Here is a 6,000-nt window from a genome sequence, read left to right as displayed (position 1 = left end):
ATTTTTTCATTATAGCTTTAACATTATAGGCCTAACATGTTGCCATAACGCCTTTGATATTTTATATCCTACGGCCATCTGGGGGCTTAGTCGTAAGCCAGGTAACTAAAAATTGTAAAGTACTATGCTATTATTAGTATTAGTGACAGGATTTGCTGGTCATATATATATATATATATATATATATATATATATATATATATATATATATATATATATATATATATATATATATATATATATATATACGGGGTGTATATTATGTCTGGAAACACCCAAATATATCCTTTAATAATTTAAATATAAATTTGAAACCTCTTACAATCGTGATAGAGATTGGGCATCTACTTTTTGGAACAATGTTTTGTTATGTCACACCAACGGGGGACGTCCTGCCGAGGGTATCGTGAATATTCTTAATGGAAGCCTATACCTTGTGATACATAATTTTAAAGGTAATAGCTTACTGAATTGAATGCCACAAACCGCATCTCAAAGGAATTATTCTATCAGAAAATAGAGCATTTTTAGTATTGAAAATTTACTGATGTTCAACAATGTAATTTTAACATGGTTCTTGCCACAAAATGTGTTACACTAATTTTTTAGCATTTTTTAAATGTTCAATTAAAATAAAATAAACTATTTATTTTTAAGCTGGTTTCATTAGTACAAATTTACCAGTTTTTATTACAATGAATAAAACTTATGAGTCACTTTCTCTGATTACTTATGAATCTGTACTTGGTGTTTTCCAGTCAGCAGGAAGGTTTAAAGAGACAAAGGTCACTAGCCTATGAGAAACATTATTGTGTTATTAATCATCTGGTCTACAGGTTTCAGTTTGTTGAGCATGGAGCTTTCACTAGACAGGTCTAAGCTTGGGAATTACAAATGGACAAAGGTCATATCATTCCTGTCGAGTTAATCAGTGTCTCTGAAGCATTGCTGTCAACAAGTTATCTAATTACAGTAGTTCAGTTTTTATTTGGCATTTTAATGGAATTGTCTGAAAGAGAACGAATTACTCTGTTGATGATGCGAGGATATGGCGATCGTCAAAGATCTTATCGGGAAGTTTGTAATTTGTTTAATGACACTTTCCCAGAAAGGAATCCCATAAGTGTTTCAACAATATCAAAAACTATTGAGCGTTTTGAAATGACAGGGAGTGTACGTAATCGGCCAAAGTCGGGTAGGATACAATCTGCAACAGATGAAGAACATGCACTAGATGTTTTGCAAACATTTATTGAAGACCCACATACATTGCTCAGAAAAGCTGCACAGCAACATGATATGCACCCTATGTCTGTGAGTAAGATTTTGAAAATTAATAAATACAAACCATTTAAAGTTCATTTATTCCAACAGTTAAGTGAGGATGATTACGACAGAAGAGTTGAGTTTTGTGAACTTGTGATGCGCAAATGTGATGACAATAGAGATTTTCTGACCAACATACTATTTTCTGATGAGGCAACTTTTTTCCTAAATGGCAATGTTAACAGGCACAATTGCCGTTACTGGGCTAGTGAAAACCCACATTGGATTACTGAGTCCCATTCACAGCAACCACAAAAACTGAACGTATGGTGTGGAATTTTAGGTAACAAAATTGTTGGACCCTTTTTCATCAATGGAAATTTAAATGCCGAACTTTACTACAATATGCTCCAAAATGAAATAATCCCAGCTATTCAAATTGCATCAGGAGAATACTTTGATAATGTATGGTTTCAGCAGGATGGTGCTCCACCCCATTATGGGAGACAGGTAAGAGAGTATTTGGATTTAAGGTTTCCTCATAAATGGATTGGCCGAAGAGGAGAAATAGAATGGCCTCCAAGATCTCCGGATTTGTCACCAATCGATTATTTCCTATGGGGTCATTTAAAATCCAATGTTTATAGAAGAAAGCCTCATAATTTGGAAGACCTAAGAAACAGGATTATAGAGGAGATTGCTTTGATAACTGAAGAAATGTTAGGCAACTCTGTCGAATCATTTTACACAAGATTGGCTCATTGTCAAACCGTAGAAGGAACACAGTTCGAACAATTGCTTTGACACCAAATGCAGGTAAAACGTTTGTTGTAAGACTTTTCTAACAGCATACATTATTTTTTATTTGTAATAAGAAATCAATAACATAAGTATTTCCATAATTGTACTGTAATAAAAACTGGCAAATTTGTGCTAATAGAACCAGCTTAAAATGAAATTTTTGTTTTATTTAATTGAACATTTAAAAAAATGCTAAAAAATTAGTGTAACACATTTTGTGGCAAGAACCATGTTAAAATTACATTGTTGAACATCAGTAAATTTTCAATACTAAAAATGCTCTATTTTCTGATAGAATAATTCCCTTGAGATGCGGTTTGTGGCATTCAATTCAGTAAGCTATTACCTTTAAAATTATGTATCACAAGGTATAGGCTTCCATTAAGAATATTCACGATACCCTCGGCAGGACGTCCCCCGTTGGTGTGACATAACAAAACATTGTTCCAAAAAGTAGATGCCCAATCTCTATCACGATTGTAAGAGGTTTCAAATTTATATTTAAATTATTAAAGGATATATTTGGGTGTTTCCAGACATAATATACACCCTGTATATATATATATATATATGTATGTATGTATGTATGTATATATATATATATATATATATATATATATATATATATATATATATATATATATATATGTGTGTGTATGTATGTATATATATGTATATTACGCTCACGAGCGTAAATATCTCCAGGACCTTCGTAGATCCCTCGAGTCTCGCACTAACAACGGCGAAAAGGGCCTCACTATAAAATATCTTAATGGCACTCCTAAAATAATTCAGTCTCCAAAAAACGTGTAATTTCCAACGGCACAGAAAACATACACATTTATTATCAAAATGTAAATGTACTTCGATCCAAACTAGATGAATTAAGACAATCACTAATTTCTTACATTCAGGACATCATAGTTCTAATTGAGACTAACCTTATACCAAGCATCTTCAACGGCGAACTTGGCTTCAGTAACTATGACCTTTACCGGAAGGACAGAACCTCCTCCTCCAGCAACAAAATGAGCGGTGGAGGTGTTTTGATTACAGTATCCAAGTGTCTACAATCTTCTGAAATTGCCACTTCCACGAAAACAGAGTCTCTTTTTGTGTCGTTAACCCTGAACAATTGTCAGAAAGCTCTAATTGGAGGAGTCTATATTCCCCCCAGCCAGCCTGTTGCTGCTTACATGGATTTTTCTAGCTCAGTGGAAGAGATCGTGGCACTCAACAACTTCGCTCATATCCATCTGATCGGAGATTTCAACCTTCCTGGTATCAGCTGGACTTCATCGCAGGTCGTGCTCAACCATTCCGCAATTACGATCTCCGAGATGGCCGAGCTGTTTGGTCTGTCGCAGGTAAACCATTTGGCAAACGATAGAGGGGTGATTCTGGATCTCGTCTTTACTTCTTCTAGTTCAATGAAGGTCACTCGAGACGTTGATCCTCTTGTTGCTGAGGATATTTATCACCCGTCCCTAAGTATGGAGCTGGATCTTCCAGTAAAGAGAAATATACATTCTTTCCTCAGACCTGATTTGAGAAAATGCAACCTTCAAGCTGTTTTCAGCGAACATCAAAGAATGAACATATTGTCATGGACTATGGTTGACGATGTTGACGCTTCCTTTGCCGGCTTTTGTAAGACTATCGGCGACTGCGTAGTAAGGAATTCTCCTCTGAAGAAACACAGCCAGTCTTCCTTTCCCATATGGTTTTCCAAGAAACTTGTCCACCTTACAATCTTGAAAAAGATTCTTCACAAACAATTCAAGTTGACCTTCGATGTAACGATTTACCATCGATTCGCAGCCGTTAAATCTGAGTGCAAGTCATTGACAAAAATCTGTTTCCTGCGCTATGTCAACCACGTTCAAGAAGTGCTACCATCCAATCCCAAAATATTTTGGACCTATCTTAAGGCCTGCAACAGATCTGATACAGCCCCATCAGTGATGTCCTTTGAAGACACCACATCATCTGATGATGTTTGCATTGCAAATATGTTTGCTGACTTCTTCTCATCGGTTTTCGGCACCAGCCGAAGCTCTGCTCATACTGAAGACTTTTCTGGTATTGATGCTATTTCTATATGTCTCCTTGATTATGATGATGTCCAAGGTGCCCTTACAAATCTTGATGTATCCAAGGGGCATGGTCCCGATTCTATATCGCCTGCAGTTGTAAAGTATTGCGCTGAACTCTTAGTACTGCCTCTGACTAAACTATTCAATCTATCTCTATCTAATGGCACGTTTCCCGAATGTCTGAAGTTTAGTCACGTTGTGCCAATTCATAAAAAAGGTTCAGTGAATGACATCGCAAATTACAGACCAATTGCTATCCTACCGATTTTTGCTAAGATTTTTGAGAGACTTGTGCTTGACCGGTTGCAGTTTAGAGTTCACCATCTTATTACTAACAAACAGCATGGTTTTATGTCTGACCGTTCTCCCGTTTGTAATCTAGCCGTCTTTCAGACTCATATTATGGACGCACTCGGAGAGAGAACTCAGATCGATGCCATTGAATTGGATTTTGCCAAGGCTTTCGATCGAGTCGACCATGTCCTACTCATCTGCAAGTTGTGTGAGTATGGGATCTGTGGACCACTGCTCAAATGGTTTGCGAGCTATCTACATGAGAGAAAACTTCAGGTTCGCTTCCATTCCGCTCTATCCAAGGAGTTCATTGCTACTTCTGGCGTACCTCAGGGTTCACACCTGGGCCCCACTTTGTTCAATATCTACATTAACGACATAACTCGAAGACTGAGCTGTAACCACCTACTCTTCGCCGATGATTTGAAACTGTATGCGAAAGTTACTACACATCAAGATGCTATTAATCTCCAGGAAGATCTGAATCGGGTAGAGGAGTGGTGCCTGGAAAATAGCATGGCTCTCAACCTCGATAAGTGTGTCTGTATCACTTTCCACCGAACCGTCTCTCCAATAAAATTTGACTATTCTCTGAGCGGCATAACACTATCAAGAGTTACTACAGTAAAAGATCTTGGAGTGACCATTACATCTACACTCAACTGGGATGCACATGTTCGGTCGGCTTGCAGCCAGGCATTGCGCAAACTCGGCCTGATACACAGACTTTCACAGCATTTCACTGATATACTCTCTTTCAAGACTCTCTACTGTACCTTGGTGCGCCCACATCTGGAGTACTGCTGTGTGACTTGGTCGCCACATCAGAAATATTTGATTCAAGATCTGGAGAGGGTCCAGAGGCGATTTCTCAGGCTGGTGGGGCTAAGATTGAGCTATGGATACCTAGAGGACTCTACACGCGAAGTGGCATCCCTTCTCCAACTACCCGCTCTTGAAACAAGGCGCTTCTACCATGATGCAATATTTTTGTTCCGCCTCGTTAACTCTACTGTGGACTGTCCTGAGCTACTGGAGAGGATTTGCTTTCGGGTTCCTGCTGGCACTAGATCCCAATATCTATTTGCTAGATCCTCTGTTTCCTCATCATACTTGGCCAACTCTACGATGCGAAGAATTCAGCTTCATGGAAACCTTCTTCCTAACCACATGGATTTCTTCGCTTCCTCATTCCTAACCTTCAAACGGAATCTCCAGACATTTATCAACCTACAACACACTGAAACCTCTTAATCACAACAAACAAACACACACACACACCCGCACGCACGCACACGCACACATACACACACATTTGAAAATCTATAGCCTACATTATTTATCAATTGTTATCGTTAATATTCTATTATTTGTATTTGTAATTTGCATTATTTATCTGTTATTGTATGTACTGTTTAATGTTATTATATATTTATTACTGTTATCGCCACGTTATCTTTAAGTACTATTGTTATTTTTGTTATTACACTCTCTCATTGTTAACTTGTTGTTAGAATTAATACTGTTATGTTACTGTTATATT

The sequence above is a fragment of the Homalodisca vitripennis genome, chromosome X (assembly GCF_021130785.1).
Source record: "Homalodisca vitripennis isolate AUS2020 chromosome X, UT_GWSS_2.1, whole genome shotgun sequence".
NCBI classification, from domain to species: Eukaryota; Metazoa; Arthropoda; class Insecta; order Hemiptera; family Cicadellidae; genus Homalodisca; species Homalodisca vitripennis.
Note: the sequence above shows the minus strand (reverse complement) of the source record.